The following is a 17,493-nucleotide window of genomic DNA, read 5'->3' as shown; positions in this document are numbered from 1 at the left end:
TATCATGTCTGACTTTTAGCGGTTCATAGTCATATGTAACATAATAAAACAAATGCACAGAACTATGATTTTAAAGCTATTTATCAAATTAATTGATTTTAGGGTATAGTATTATACAAGCATCAGAAATTTTAGTTTGACACTTTCCACCAATATTTGTAAGACTTAAGAAATAGCATATTGTTACAAGAGATTTGTTTCAGGCAAGGTTTACATTTATTGTAATTTAAAGGGTTGTCTTCTGGAAAAATACTTGGTGTTTTAGTATGGCTGTGAATGGACAAAACAAGACCAAAAGTCACCACCCATGCGACTTGGCTTCATTTCCTACATTTACAAAGTATAGAATGGGGACTGTTAAAGAAACAGGCAAGGTACTTGTGGGAAGGCTTACCATGAATATTCCAGCTGCACTGCAGTGTGGTTAGGTGGGTGCAGAAGGGAAAGTGACCAATGTTAAAAAATACTACTGTAAAAACTGCAGAAAATAAAGAGTGTCCTGTATAGACTTACTACTGTATATGATCTTAACTCTTAAAATGTTCTGTGCTAGAACCAAAAGTAGACCATCAAACACTAAACAAGTAACAAAGCAACTACACTTTGTAAAGAGTTATTTTACTTTTATTTTCTGTAAGTTGGGCATATGTTAAACAGTTCAAAGTCCTAATAGCACCTTTTTTACAAGATGAGGCTAATGACTAAAGTACAAATGAGACAATTTTCCTGGACAAGTTTCTGTTTGACCAATTAAAACTGCCCACACTGGTTCAGCCAACCAAAAAGACTGATCATTTCTCTTGGTAACTGTAGTATCATATCAGTGTATATTAGCGCATGGCACAGTGCGAAAATTTATATTTTATTAAGGAATTGTTTCACGCACACATTACAATGTGACTTTGCAGTGTAAAAGATTAAACCATTCTAGGAGCATTAGCTGAAAATGATCTACCAAACGGACTGGATTACTGATAATTTTGGCTATTTATGTATGATAGTATAAGAATGACTGACGTCTATTCTTTAACAATCTATCAGACAGTAATGTGTGTCCAGGTTTAGGGGGTATCCACTTACCCGAGGTACTGTTGGTGAAAAGGGACATATATCACAATTAACGGGCAAAAACGGACCCGCAATCGCACGAAAACACAGGGGATCGGGGATATCTCCCCAATACCATGTGTTATCGCGGCTCAGGCAGCTGCTTATTGCGGATTATGCTTCGGGGTGCCTGAGGCACCAGAAGCATAACCTGCAATAAGTGCTGGCATCGGGGGGGAGGAGTCAGCCGCATTGGGGCTAATAACATAGCCCCCGACGATACAATTACCATATTATAGGTATATGCAATTGCGGTCGAATTGCCGAAAATGTCGAAAAACGGGGCATTTAAAAAAAAAAAAAATTTCGGCAATGCAGTACAGTACTTTTCGACAAAAAAACGGACTTTTCAGATTCGACTTTTTCAAATTCGACATGTCTGCAATGGTAAAAATGCGGCTTTTCAACAAAAGTATATTCAATTGAAAAATGTCGATTCGACAACAGTGCTTTTTGACAGTAAATTCGTCCATTTCATTCCGCCTCACTTTGCTGGCGGAATCTAATAAAAAAAATTTAAAACATGTTTTTTTTTGTGTTTTTTTTTTATAGCTAATAGCTTATCTAATTTATATTAGAAGGGATTAGGTACTTGGTTTGTCTATTAGGATTTTCAACTATTATTTATATATTTTTTAAAATAATATATATTTTTTTAACTGATTAAAATTGAGAGAGCATGGTTTTCAGTGGGAAGGGGTGGGAATGGGTTAAAATTCTGAAAAAAAAAATGCGTGGGGTCCCCCCTCCTAAGCATAACCAGCCTCGGGCTCTTTGAGCCGGTCCTGGTTGTAAACATACGGGGAAAAAATGGACAGGGGATCACCCGTATTTTTAGAACCAGCACCGGGCTCTGCGTCCGGTCCTGGTGCAAAAAATACGGGGGACAAAAGGCGTAGGGGTCCCCCGTATTTTTAGAACCAGCACCGGGCTCCACTAGCTGGGGAGATAATGCCACAGCCGGGGAAACACTTTTATACCGGTCCCTGCGGCCGCGGCATTAAATACCCAACTAGTCACCCCTGGCAGGGGTACCCTGGAGTGGGGACCCCTTAAATCAAGGGGTTCCCCCCCTCCAGCCACCCAAGGGCCAGGGGTGAAGCCCGAGGCTGCCCCCCCCCCCCCCATCCAAGGGCTGCGGATGGGGGGCTGATAGCCATGTGTAAAAATAAAAGAATATTGTTTTTTTCTGCAGAACTACAAGTCCCAGCAAGCCTCCCCCGCAAGCTGGTACTTGGAGAACCACAAGTACCAGCATGCGGGGGGGGGGGGGGGGGCGCTGGTACCTGTAGTTCTTCTGCAAAAAAAATACCCAAATAAAAACAGGACACGCACACCTTGAAAGTAAAACTTTATTACATACATGCCGACACACACATACTTACCTATGTTCACACGCCGACTGTGTCCACATCTCCATCTGTCGACGTCTTGGAGTCCGGGGTACCTGAAAATAAAATTATACTCACCTAAATCCAGTGTCCTGTTATTATTTGTAATCCACGTACTTGGCAAAAAAACAAACCACATTTACCCAATCCACACGGACTGAAAGGGGTCCCATGGTTACACATGGGACCCCTTTCCCCGAATGCTGAGACCCCCCCGTGACTCCTCTCACAGAGGGTCCCTTCAGCCAATCAGGGAGCGCCACGTCGTGGCACTCTCCCGATTAGCTATGCGCGTCTGAGCTGGCAGACAGCGCATCGCACAGCCCCTCCATTATATTCAATGGTGGGAACTTTGCGGTCAGCGGTGAGGTTACCCGCGGTCAATGATGCATATGCCGCTATATATACAGAAATTACCACCGGCGGGATCTCTCTTTTAATGCTTCCGTACAAAGATGCACCATCAAACCTCTGAGTAACCATAGGGTTGTCCATCACAACTCAGTCGCTGGAGCCATTACAACAGGACGCAAAGGGGCAGATTTAACAATATTTGATATTCTTGCTATCACTCGTTATGAATGATAAATGGTGCTCCAGCCAATCAACTCCTTACTGCCATTTTTAAAATACAAGACAGTTAGGAACTGATTGGCTGGAGCATCATTTATCATTCGTATTAAGTGATAAGAATATCACTCATTGTTGCTGGCTGCAACGCACGTGAAATGAGCTCCTGAAATGCCCGCGTCTGACTAGCCACCCTTGTTATATTCCATAAACGCACATTGACTGTCATACACCCTGCATCTAGATTCACAATCTGTCCACTGTCACAAGACTATTGTGGTGCATGTGCAGTGTGACTAAGATGTATGCGCAGTGCAAATAAATTGCTCAGCTGTGCAAATGTTAGCATTGCACTGAGTTAGCGATATCTCTGAATCAGGGCCTCTATGATAGCCATGCCTAAACTGCCTCAGTAACTTGGGCAGTTTAGGGATGGCCATCAAAGGGTTAATCATCAATGGTGCACTGTTGTTTAACACTGATGGCATGAAACCATCAGTAGAGAACCTTCATTGGTTTTCCCAACACATCATGGAGGTAAATATTTTGACCACATACACCTAGAAGTTCTTATCTGGAAAGGTAGAATAGCATTGATGGAACTTCACACTGGCTCTTTGGGTGGTATCCTATTACATGCGGTGATTTGCCACATGGTAATAACAAGCTTTTTAGTCCAAAATTGCTTACTGGCTATATAATTACAACCTGTTTTTACCATGCATTAAGTCATCCATTATTGGCTGATAACACGTGAGATCTGTGATAAGACCGTGGACCCATGTGTTACCATCCGAAAACGGGTCTCCTGGGGCTGGTAACTGGGGATTCTGCTTTGCATCACATAATCCCAGAAAAGTGCCAGTTTATGGGGCTAACTGGATAACACCGGGGGAATCCTTTAACTTCAGTAACTCACCGCAGCTAATTGGATACCGCCCTTTAAATGCTTCATGTCACAGCATGAACAAAAAACTTTGCCATACAAAGATTTGCAACATACATCTTTATAACAATTTTAACAGATAAAGTATTTTTTAAAGCTCTAAAAAAGTAGTTACTGTTGCCATTAAGAAACTTGGGGCCTGATTCAGATCTGATCGCTGGGCTGCGTTTTTTGCTGTCCTGCGATCAGATAGTCGCCGCCTAGAGGGAGAGTGTATTTTCGCTGTGCAAGTGTGCGATACTATGTGTACACTGAGCTGCTAAAAACAGTTTGTGCAGTCTCTGCGCAGCCCAGGACTTACTCCTCCAGTGCGATTGAATCCTGCTGACCGGGGCCGGAGCTGATGTCAGACACCCTCCCTGAAAACACTGGAGCCCGCCTGCGTTTTTCCGGACACTCCCTGAAAACGGTCAGTTGCCACCCACAGACAGCCTCTTCCTGTCAATCACCTTGCGTACGCCCGTGCGAATGGATCCTTTGCACCATCCCGTCACTGACCGCCGACGCCCGTTGTAGCTGTCCAATGCACCTGTGCATTGCGGATCAGATGCATTCACAGTTCGGATCTGATCGCTCGTGTGCGAAAACGCACAACAGCGATCAGATCTGAATTAGGCCCTTTCTTCATTATTATCTGCTGTCCAGAGCAGTCTTGTATATGGAACATTGGCATAAAACATTACACCATTTTTCAAACTAAAAACATAAATTCAAAGTCAAAAAGGAAAAAAAATAAACTTTTATCAAAATGTAAAATATTTTATATAAACAACCCAATGTTCTTTTCCCAGAGAAGACTTGCATTATAAATAGTCAGCAAAACATTACAAGGAAAAGACCTTGAAATAGTAAAACTATAAAAGTGTAAGTTTCTGCCAACAGAATCCAGACTGCCTGGTTATTAAAACCAGGACCAGTAGGACAGTGGCATGGAAATGTCAGTATTAAGTAATGGGCCACTACTAGCTAGAGGAATTTCAAAGAAAAACAACACACAAAAAGAAAAACTCAAAGTGCTACTTTTGGGCAATTTTTCAAAGCTGAAAAGAAAACATTCCAACAACAATAGTGAGACACAGTCTAAAACAGCATTATTACATTTGTAAGTGTAAGTGTAATATTAGACTCTGCAAAGTGGTCAAAAGAAGTTTGAACTACGTCAAGCAGCACAATTCTGTAAGTGATGACCTAATTCCAGGGATACCAGTCAGTGTTTGCAGCGGATTCACTTGTTTTTCATTAATATATACACACAGACAGTGGCATAGACTGTACTTTGTGGGTCCCACAGCAACGTTTTGAAGGGGTCTTGTCACAATGCTTCTAGAGAGATACCTGTACACGGCAGTTAATTGTATGCCCCATAGTAGAGCCAAAGTTCACATCATGTCACATAGTAGGGCTGCCAATACATATTATGCAACACAGTACCCCAAATTCACATTACTATATACAGTGTCCACAGTTCATATAATGCCAAATTATAGAGCCTCCACTTCCCATTATGCCATGTTACTGAACACCCAGTTCATATAATGCCAAACTACAGAGCCTTCACTTCACATTATGCCACATTATAGTACCCTACTTCATATTATGTAACAATATAGTGCCCTCTTGTATATTTTATACCACATTACAATGCGCAGGTCCATTGTAGGTCCCAAGGCAAAAGTTTGTAGGTGCCCCTATGTATCACCCAATGGTGAATAATGTATATAACCAGTGACTTAACTAGGGTTTTTGGAGCCCAGGGCATCAATAATGGCGCCCCCTCCTCACCTCTCAGCAGGGACTGAGCCGGCAGCAGACAGAAGCTCAGGGAGCGTGACGCTGGCATCGCGGTCACGCTCCCGGCAGCAGCCCTAGCAAAGAGGGAGGCTAGGAGCTGCTGCTGCAGTAACGCCGCCGAGCACCACAGCGGGACTTGCTCGGCGGCAAAATTGTGTGTCAGCCAGGTACAGGCAGTGGCGGGGGCTGCGGAAGCGGCTGCGGGCGGTCAGGCGGTGGCAGCTGTGGGTGCGTGGGTAGGAGCGATGCCCTGGATGGCGGTGCGGGTGCCCCCCTCAGCTGTGCCCGCCACGGCGCCCAGGGCACGTGCCTTGCTCGCCCTACCCTAGTTACGCCTCTGTATATAACACATGTAACTGAGACCGGGAAGGTGGGCCCTCTCAGCTCTGGGCCCCATAGCATTTGAACTCCCTGCACCTATGGTAGCTACGTCTTTGTATCCAAATATTAGAGCAGAAAGTTACCTACTCCTGCTGCCTAATGTTTCTAAAGCCAATAACATGTAAAGGCTGTAGTCTATGGTTGTTACCTAATGTGGTGCATACAGAATGACATATTGTGGAAGCAGAGTGAAAGACTCCACGCATGGAAACAGAGAGTAATAACTATGGAATGTGCATTCGGGATTATCCTTCTAAAACCAGTCTTTTGATAATTTACTGGCTTTTTCCATTAGTTGCAGAGAGAAATGTGCAGGTAATTCTACCACATCAGATATGGTTCTCCGCTACATTATGCATATGTTTTACAAATGCTAGAATACATTTATATTGTTAGTAAGTGTAAAAATGGCAAGTCCCAACAATTTAATCCTGAAAATGACTGATAGAATTTTAGTTCTAAAAAAACACAAACATTGGTCTGTGTTTTGCAATGAGGCAGAAAAACTGCATACCTCCCAATTGTCCTGATTTTGTCAGGAAAGTCTTGCTTTGAGGGTTCTGTCCCACTATCCTGACTGGGCAAGAAGTTAGGGAGGTACTGTATGTCCCCAGCCAGTTGCCCTTCAGAGGCAGGTGTGTACAGAGCAGATCAAGGGGATACAGTATACCTGTACAGGGCCCAGGCTGAAAGAAGGCCTTTTCGGCACCAGTGATCCCAATCAGTAACTGCTTCTGATTCTGTCAATCAGAAGTGATTTGCAGCCAGGATCACTTGCACCTGCAGGTCTTAATTAAGGTGGAGGTAGAAGCCCCAGACAGCCCTCTTTCTTACCCCCTACGAAATCAGAGTTCTTCTGCCCTTGGCAGAAGATACCCCACTCAAGTCCTCCTTTGTACTCATTCTCCGCCATGATTCCTTTGGCATGACCGATTACTGTGCACATAAAATAATAAGGGAATCTCAGTAGATGAGGCACACAGAGGGGCTCAGGACTTTCCCATGTGTGCCTCTGCCCCCTTCCCAGTCACAATCAGTGCCATCACTCCTACTGTATATCATATGTGCAGCTGCCCCCTACCTTTAAGATCTGTGTCTCTACCATTTGTGCCACTGCTCCTCCCCATCTCTGGCTTTTTCCACCTTTACCATCTGTGTCTCTGCTCACTCCTCCTCATGTGTGACATCCCCTCTTCCCCTGTACTATAGCTGTTGGCCAACAATCAGACGTGACAAACACTAGCACAACCATGTTCAACTGAACCAAAAAATGCCACAATTCTTCTTCCAAAAAATCATTAGGGCATTTAAAGTGGATGTGGTCAAGATGCCGGCTGTCAAGAACCCAGCAGTCGAAATACCAATGCCGGGATCCAGACACCCTTCAGAATCCCGACATCAGAACTCTGAAAGGATCATGATCCCGACTCCGGAATCCCGACAGCCGCCATCCCGACCATAAGTATCCCTGCGATCTTAGGTTTAGGGCCGGGGAGGGGGTTTAAGTTTAGGCGTCAGGAATGGGGGGAAGGGGGTGGGAGTTAGAGTTAGGCTGCGGGGGGAGAGGGGGGCTGTTAGGGTTAGGCTGTGGGGTGGGTCAGGGTTAGGCACCCCCCGAGGGAGGTTAGGGTTAGGCTGTGGGGGAGGGAGGATTAGGTTTAGCCACTTAGGGGGGAGGTTAGGGTCAGGCTTCGGGAAGGGTGGGTTAGGGGGGTGGGGAGAACACCTCTTACTCACCCGTTTCGGGCTTCTCATCAGCGGGATCTCGGCGTCAGTATTATGAATGCCGGTATCCCCTGTGTCGGCATATCCTACTGATTCCATTTAAAGATATGTTGCCTTTTTTTTTTTTAATGCTGTCAGTTTCATTTGTACTTGTCCCTACAGTTTCTGAATGAGTGGTTGGAGGTTAGGAGATGGGGAAAAGACCCCTACTGTGACGTATCCATCCCCTTTGTCTCTACTCACTGTGCCAAAATGCAGGCAGGTATGAAACGGTTGCCTTTTAACTGAGTAAATATTTAAAGTAAATGCACGTTTTGTTTAAACTATATCCTCGTAGTAAAAGGTAATATTGCAAACACACCAAACAATCCTTCCAAAAATAAAAATGGAATTCTTCAAAAGATAGCGTACCTCAACTTAGTGTAAGTTGAGGTACGCTATCTTTTGAAGAATTCCATTTTTACTACGAGGATATAGTTTAAACAAAACGTGGTTACTATACATACTACACATTGGTCTTCCTTTTGTTCTTTTTCCATACCAAATTGAGGCAATTTGAGATCCACTCAATGATCCACGGTTAAGAAAAAGGAAGACTAACCAAAAGATACCTTTATAGGATTCATTCCGCATCATCAAGTGTGAGTCTGGGTACGCTATATATTAAAATTCACAGATTTTAAAAGATACCTTGATGTGTCCTGTACGCCACTCTCCTTTGTGAGTTTTGGGGTACGCTCCTTATTTAAATAGCCATTCATCTGTATTGATCTTAAGAAAATTTGGGATTGAAACAAATTTCTGTGTGGAATACTACACATTGGTCTCTATGCTCTTTATTTTCATATCCCTCGTTGTGACATCTACATTGAACATCGTCTATTCGGAGAATCTGAGAATGAAAAATCTGATTCTACGGTTTTAAAACAGGGACGTACATATTTTATTCTTTCCTGTTGTTTTGCTTTGTTATATGCTCTTGCGCTATATGCACTAGGAAGGTTTAAATTCTTTGTTTCAATTGTGTATGTGAAATGTGGTGACATTTATTTTAAATCTTCAAGTGCAACAGCAGCATTGCGCCATTTAGGTACACTATCCTTCTTCCATTTTTCGAGAAATAATTTGCTCCACCTGTGGGTCTTTTATAATATGTCAGTGAGTAATGAATACACCTGTTCAACTGCTAGGGGACCTGGAAAACATGCACTGTTGGGGGTACTTGAGGGCCGAGGTTGAGAACCATTGCATTACGCCATACCTCCCAACATGACCCTTTCCAGGAGGGACACAATGCTCTGTTCCAGAACTTCCCCCCTCTTAATTTAAAATTGCCATCCTGTGTTGAAACACCTTTGTTATCAATTAACCTGTTTAAAGCAGGTGAGGGCAATCCTAAATTGGGAGGGAAGTCCAGAAACAGAGCATTTTGTCCCTCGAAAGGGTCATATTGGGAGGTATGATTAACCTGTTCAACACAGGTGCCGGTAATCATAAATTAATACCCCTTTCAGATTCACAATAGCTGGGTCGCACCCGGAATGTGAACACGGGTGCTTCCCAGGTGCGACCCGGCTTGAGACCCCTTCAGACTTGCGGCCCGATAATCATCTCCAAGCACAGCCTCCTCCTATGCAGAGAACGGGTGCCGGGTCGCCTTGACCTGGCTTACCAGTTCACACTACACTGCATCCTGGGTCGATTCCGGTTTCAACCCAGGTCGAGACCTGTGGTGAAATGCCGGGACGCTCGACCCGGGATGTTCTTTCAGTACCCTTTCACACTGAGCAAATTCCCGGGTTGATGCGCGTTCATGTGCAATAAACCGGGAAATATTTGTCAGTCTGAAAGGGGTATAAGAGGAAGAATCCAGGAGCAGAGCATTCTGTCCCTCCTGAAGAGGGCACATAGGGCAAGTATTTGCTTTCCCTGCTCTTTCTAGCCCAATGGTTCTCAATCTTAACCAGTCAGGAAACCCCAACAACAAGTCATGTTGAACGTGTGATAATTACGTTAAAAAAAAACCAAATAGATAACTAATCTGTGCATGATTAAAGAAATACAGAAGACATCACTTGTTGCTGGTACTGGTACTTGAGGACTGGAGTTGAGACTCACTGCTCTAGCATATGGTTCACATGTTTTAATTTGGGACCAATCACAGTAAACATTTTTATCACAAATTATTTTCATACTGATGCATTACAAAATCTTAAAAATTAACAAAATTAGGGGCCATGCACAGTCATGGATATAAATTAGTTTGTTTGTAACATAGCAATATTCTTCTTCCCAATCCCTGCTCTGAAATCTTCCTGGTTAAGACAGCCAACCATCTGTACGGGTTCCGATGCATAGCTTGACAGTGTCCAAGTTGAAAGTCAATAAGTTAACATACATTAGGTCGACAGACATACATGGTCAAATGATTGACAGGTAAAAGACAGACACTGCTTAAGGTCGACAGGTACAAAAAGTTGACATGGTCAAAAGGTCTAAAAGTTTCTGTGTTTTTTTCCATGTTTTTCCAACTTTTGCTTGATTTAATCTCCATGTGCATACCTCCCAACATGTCCCTCTTCAGGAGGGACAAAATGCTCTGCTTCTGGACCTTTCTCTTGATTTATGATTGCCAACATCTGTGTTGAACAGGTTTAATGAATAAGAATGGTGTTTCAGCACAGGTGGTGGCAATCATAGAGTAAGAGGGAAGTCCAGGAGCAGAGCATTCTGTCCCTCCTGGAGAGGGTCATGTTGGGGGGTATGCACTACAGTTGGGAATTATAACCTATGGCTAGCACAGCACTAGTGGAGTGAGCCACCTTACTGGAAGCATGGTAAGCAAAGCGAGCCTGTAAGGGTACACATTTCCACTGATTGTGCTTAAATATGGTTAAACATACAAAATGGCACCCCCAAAAAAGACCTTGCCAACCTTTCTTGGACGATAATTGTCATGTCAACCTTTTGATTCTTTCGACCATACCTACTATCTACCTTTTGTCCATGTCATCTACAGTAAATGAGGTCGACTTAATGATCTTCTAATGATCTATAGCACACCACATTCTGTACTCACTGGGGTCTCTCTGTAGCTTTAGATGACTGGTTTCTATATAAGTTTACATCTCTCCTCCACTCTGAAACGGAGAGAAACAGAATTCACCCAATGTTCACAGTCCTTTATTAATTTCAACCTTGTAACGCCCATCACTTTTCCACAACATTTCTGATACTGTCTGTCCTGATCACAGCAGCACCTTTGTGTGAACACTCTGTAACACATGTAGGGGTTTTCAGAAATGTTTGCACATGCACAGCTGCAAAGAATCGCACTGCATGCAACAAAGAATCAGGCTCAGTAAGTTCTTATCAGTGAAGCCTTCTCAGCAAACATCCCTCATACCCATTCTTGAGCATTTCATTTTCAAAACATCAGAGATTTAGAATGGAAATGTCACCTAAAGGCAAACACAGCAATAATTACAGCCTTACATAGTGTCTGAGATCTAAAGATTACAGCTCACTTATCCAGTCTATGCATTCTTCCATATGTCTGTCATCTATCTTTTGCAATATTTAGAGAGAAAGGTCACAATTCTGAAAAAAACTCATCAATTGTTTAAAAGAGGGACTTACTACATCTTTTAAATGAAATCACCTATTAGTTACGTGAATTTTGCTATTGTGTGGCTCACCAATAGAGCTACCACAGACGTAAATTCAACTTTATATACATATAGTCCTGCTGTGAACCTTTGGGGGATAATATATTACCAGCAATCACTGATCGCATGTAAAAGTATCTTATAGGGGTAACCCACTCCCTCTCTCAAGGTTAAGCTGGGTACACACTGTATACCCAGCAGATTTGACGGGTATGCATACATACTTGCCGATGCCGGGTCCGATGGGGGGGGGGGGGGGGGGAGAGTCATGTGGTATGCAGAATGACATTGCTAGGGACATTCTCCATCGTCCCTGCTGCAGGGCCAGTGAGGGATGTTGTAGGCGACCTGCAAGAGTGCACATATCATGGGTACACACTAGCGATGTACTAGATACTGTATGTCGCTCCGATCTGCAGGATCAGGAGACATATTGTCGAGTGTGTGCCCAACTTTACTCTTAAGCTTCAGGCCACTGAAACTGCCTTTTTCTCTTCCTTACTACTACACTCTCTCTTTAATCTGACCCCTCCTCTCCTGCCCTGATAAAGGCAGCAAGGGCCGGCCCGACATTAGGTGGAGTACGCAGCCACATAGAGCGCCACAGTATGGAGGGTGCCATGGCTGCATTCCCCATACACCCCGCCCCCTCCTAGGACACCGCCAGCAACGCTGCTCCCAGGTCACCGCTGGCAGAGTGGACACTGGGCACCCCCTGCATCAAAGGCTGAAGAGCACTGTAGGAGGACCCACCGCAGTAGCTGTTAGCTGTTAGCTGGAAGGAATCCATTGAGATGGTTGAAGTTGAGGTTACACCGTATGCATCTCATGCCTCCTGGCTTGCCTATGTGGAGTGGCTGATGAGGGAGAGGGCTTGTTAAAATGATTGGACTGGACCCCTGCACCTGAGGGTATGGGTTTAATGCTGTTAAGTGGCACTGGATCACCCACTATCTCCCTGTTACCCCTGCCTCAGTCACCCACTGCCTGTCACCCCTGCCTCACGTCACCCACTGTCTGTCACCCCTACCTCAGTCAACCACTATCTACCTGTAACCTCTGCCTCCCTAGTTACCTACTATCTCCCTGTCACTCTGTTAACTGTTACTCAATTCATTTAATACAGTATCTCTTGGTCTGTACCTCAACCCTGGCATTCTCACCTACCTACAGAACTGCTCCCACACTTAAAGGGACTTGGGGAAATTGCTTTTAAAAGTCCTACTCTCATCCTACAGCTCTGCCCTACCCCAGTGTAAGCAGTATTATTTGAATTCTCTCATGTCCTCCAAATTATCCAGTTTACACATGCTCTTCACCACCCACAACTCCCTCATTTGCTTAACCAACAGGATAGTGTTAGATAAAGGAAAAATTCAGAACTGTACAATTGCTCAATATATAGTAAATTAGATATCCAGAAGTAATAGCAAATGTGCCAACATTATAATTACATATCTTTCAAATCCCGTAATTGATCAAACTAAAAAAAGCATATAATAAAAACATTAAACGGTATATATGCACAAAATAAATATGAACGCAACCTTGCTATAATAAACTAGGAGTATTTTGAACCTCAGGATTACATTGCTATTAATCAGTTCTTCAAATTATACTCCCTGATTCAGTGCACCATTATATAAATGAAACAGAATGCATTTTATTCTGCATTAGAAGCAATTACTGAGAGTCTTGCGGAACTTTGTTGGTTCTCACTCCTTTGTGTGAGCCTGCAACTGTATGTGTCCCTTCAGTAGATGATCTGGTCCGTTGTCTTATCAGGAACGAATGTCCATATGGTAATTATTCCCTATTATGTTGATCTGCTTCTATTTCTTTTGGGGAATAGTAACTTAAATAATTATATATAATTTCCTAAAAGGGAGTTGCACCAAAGGTAAAAGTGTTGTTTTTAGTATTGAGGTTTGCGATAGTTTATTATACTTTAGCAATATTCTGTCTATCCTGATAATGATGTACCTTGTTCTTAGTCTATATTGTTTATCTTTAGCCTGACCTATGCTTGTCATATGCACAAGGGTGGTTCAATGAGTAAGGTAACAAGACCTCTCACGTGTGTAATGTTCTTTATTTCATTCTAATTTCAGGCCAGATCAGGTAGACTAATGCTTCCCCTCACGCCCATTAGACTGCACCTCATATCAGTTATACTGACCCAACATCAGTTGTAAGATGGCGAGGCTAGTGGAAACATGGTCACACATTGAGGTGTGTAGAGTGATCAGATTTCTGCACCTAACGGGCACATCAGCAGCCGAAATTCATTGGTAACTCGTCGAGATGTACAGTGAGAATGTCATGTCACAGAAACAGATTTGGTGCACTGCCTGTGGTGGAAGTGCTTAGCTGGCTGGATCACTGTCCATCTTGAATGTCTGTCCTGCTGTTATCAAAGGCACTGCACCAAACCAAAACCTGTTTCTGTGACTGGAAGCCTACAGGAAGGATAACTTAGCGAGAGACCAGGAAATGATTTAGGTGCGGGCAAGCAGGGCGCGCGCCTGCCGCCAACCCACACCCCGCTGCAGCAGGTGCCATGGGCTGCGTGGGCGCCTGCTGCAGCAGACACTATTGAGGGAGACAGTCAGACACTAGAGGTCCCACTTGACCTTTAGCATCTGTCTCCCTGCTCTCCAGACGCTAGAGGTCAAGTGGGACATCTAGTTTGTTTTGACTGAAGAGGGGGGGAGGGGCACCAAAGGATACTTTCACCATTGGCACCACAAGGTCTAGAACCGGCCCTGCGTGAGACAAATACTAAATGCAACAGAAAAAAGAAGAAGATGCCAGGTAAAATTAGTGCCAGCTTCCTTAATTAAGTTAAATGATTTAAATGTCCTTTCTGTTCAGAATAAATGTTGGCAGAAAACTGCCACTGTTAGTTCATGTCTAATTACATTTGAATGATTTCTAATTAGAGTTCTATTGTGCGTCTAATACAGAACCATCTGGCAGAAACAATACAAAATGCATCTTCTTTTTGCAAAATTGTGCAACTGAACAGTTGTTCTGAATTTGAAGCTTGTTTTATTTCTTGGAAACTAAGCTTAATTTGTAGTTCCTAAACTCATAACACATAAATGTAATAAGAAACAGCCAGTTGTAATGCAGCCCAAATAGCTCACCTGCAATAAAATGACTTGGTTCACAGTCAAGTTATGTGCAATCCTCTATGACTGCATACATAAGCTGGAAAATATTCTATTGTGTTAAAAAACATTGACAATACAAGACCATTGGGTGAATAAAAACAGTCACGTCTGCCAATTTTTTGTTATGGAGAGCATGAAAATGTTTTCTTCTGTTGATCCTACTCCTGAATTTTGGGAAGGGCCATAAAAACAGTTTGTATGTCACCCAAGTGAAGAAGACTAAAGATAGCTGTAGCCTCAGGGGCGGAACTACCAAAGGTTCAGCAGATGCATTGCACCAGGGCCCCTGAGGACTAAGGACCAGCAATTTGGTTTCCTCTGACTTGCTGCCCAATCAGTTTGAGCAGTGTTGGATGACTGGCTCAGCACAGATCAGAGGCTGCTGTGTGCATGCCACCACCAAGGTACATCCAGCCTGTTTTTCGGAGCATGAAGGACTGTGTGATAGCACCCCTGTAACACTATACCTCTCCACATCACCCTCTCTCTGTCTCAAAAACTCTGCGATTTAACATGGAGTAATATTGAGGTTCTTAGCGTTTTTTCTGGCCAAATATATGGACCCACTTTCCACAGCCAGATTATCTCATCATGAGGGTCCTTAACATTCCTAAGGTTCAAGGCCAGAACATGGGACCCCCGGGGCAAATGAGAGCTACTTATTTTAGTGCACAGACACAAAAATAGGTAATAATACACACTTGCCTTGTCTCCTGAAATGTCCATGAAATGTACGAATTTTGGTGAATTCCCGTGCATGCCTGAGACAGCAGTGGACCCTCCCAGATCCCACCCTGAAGGGAGCAGGCAGATGATGACACTATTTGCTTTGAACACCTGTCATTATAGCCCTAGGAGTTGGGTATGCGTGTGTGGCGGTCAGGAGACCGCCGGTCAGTATACCTCCGCCGGTATCCCAGCAGCAGAATGCCTGCAGGAGGGGGGCGAGCGCAACAATCCCCTTACAGGCTCGGTTATATTCCCACTCTATGGGTGTCGTGGACACGAGTGGGAATATTCCTTGCTAGCCGGCATGCCGACTGTCGGGATTCTCAGGATGCGGGATGCAGTGGGAAGTGTTATGACTGGCGGTCTCCTGAACGCCAGTCACATAACTACATCCCTAGCCCTACACCTTTTGTCTGAAAGTTGCAGCATTTCTGGAGCACAGTGCAAGGTTTTGATGACCGTCACCACTCTACTGATTTTTTATTTTTTGTTTTTTTTAACACAATGTAAACATTATTTAATGTAAAATGATGTACGTTATTTCAGAATCAAACATAATTGCCTTTGGACCATGATTCAAACTTGTTGCTTACATTCAAAATCAAAGATCTGCAAAGCCCTGCCACAGTGAATAAAACTTAACAAACATGTTTGTTAACATGTTCACATTTTAGTATCTGAGAAATCCCTTAGAATTTTCATATTTAAAAAAAACTGTTTTGCCAATCAAATGTTTCAGTATCTCTAATCAGTGTCTGCCCAAATATCTCCTGGTATATTTCAAATATTATTATTATTATTATTATTATTATTATTATTATTATTATTATTATGTCAAATATATAGAATTTGGCCTGTAGAGTTTGACTTGGGTTCAGAAGGAAATCCAAACTGTAGTATGGTACCAAAAAGTATCACATAACCTATCTTATATTAGCGTGATAGATGAAGGAATTATCTGTAATACAGGGAACTGGATTTGATTTTGATATATGACACTTGTATACTGTGTGTGACAGTCTGTATACGGAGCAGAACTTGTATTGGAAAAAAGCTGTGGCTGTTACATTGTAGCACTTCATATATGGATTCGGAAACACAGTCGCACGCAGATATGCAAGCATTGCATATCAAATTAATGAGCAGTGTCTCCTGATGCGTCCTATTTGTATCGCGTTGCCAAAAAGACAACCCCCCCCCCAAATAAAATAAAAATAAAAAACTAGCACAGTCTCACAGGACCTGGCGCTACAAGAGGGGCTTGGCGTGATGATGTACGAGAACACATCTCTAAATACATATTTAATAATACTGGCAATTCCTCAGTTGAGTTAAGTCTTCAGCAGACACGGGCTCTGTGGGTAAATTAGCTTCTTTATGTGAAACCAGTGTTTCGAGCAGTCTGTTTTATAGAATTATATCAAACTGAAAAAAATACACAAAAACATGCCTTCCTGAATATATTGTATGTTGCCAATAACAGCTGCTTTGAAGATAAGTACTCCAGAGGGACATGACACAGCTTTCTGTTAAGACTCATGAGTTTCCATAAGTCACATTAGAAGAGATAAGAGGAATGTCCAGCTTCTGTACACTTCCTGTTCAGATTGCAGAGGATGGGAAGTCATACACAGCTACTGTACTTCTTTAAAACATGCTCAAAAACATCATACATTTAATGTTATAAAGGTAGTGAATGATTTGGTCAATGCTAAATCTAAATGCCATTACTCACTACTTAGTCTCCTTGATCTCTCTGCTGCTTTTGACACTGTTGACCACTGTCTTCTCATACAAACACTACAATCCCTAGGTATTCAGGACACTGCCCATTCTTGGTTCTCATCCTACATATCTAATCGCTCCTTCAGTGTTCGTTTCTCTGATTCCACCTAATCTTCGCTACCTCTCTCAGTTGGAGTACCACAAGGCTCAGTCTTAGGTCCTCTGCTTTTCTCTATCTATACCACATCTCTTATTTATTTTATTTATTTATTAACAGTTTCTTA

The 17,493-nt window shown here is 43.1% G+C and overlaps 1 protein-coding gene across 3 annotated transcripts in view; it reads right to left on the bottom strand.

The window, feature by feature from the left end:
* P3H2 (prolyl 3-hydroxylase 2) overlaps window positions 1–17,493 on the bottom strand; it is a 267,791-nt gene that overhangs the window by 220,513 nt on the left and 29,785 nt on the right. The window contains exon 2 of one of the 3 annotated variants that reach the window (XM_063916465.1): window positions 10,991–11,051. The exons of the other annotated variants lie outside the window; for them this stretch is intronic. The gene's annotated coding sequence lies outside the window, so the exon portion shown is untranslated. The remainder of the gene's footprint in view (window positions 1–10,990; window positions 11,052–17,493) is intronic. 3 annotated transcript variants of the gene reach the window in all.

This window comes from Pseudophryne corroboree, chromosome 4 (genome assembly GCF_028390025.1).
Source record: "Pseudophryne corroboree isolate aPseCor3 chromosome 4, aPseCor3.hap2, whole genome shotgun sequence".
Lineage (NCBI taxonomy): Eukaryota > Metazoa > Chordata > Amphibia > Anura > Myobatrachidae > Pseudophryne > Pseudophryne corroboree.
The sequence above is the reverse complement of the archived record's forward strand: the minus strand, read 5'-3'. Positions and strand labels throughout refer to the sequence as shown.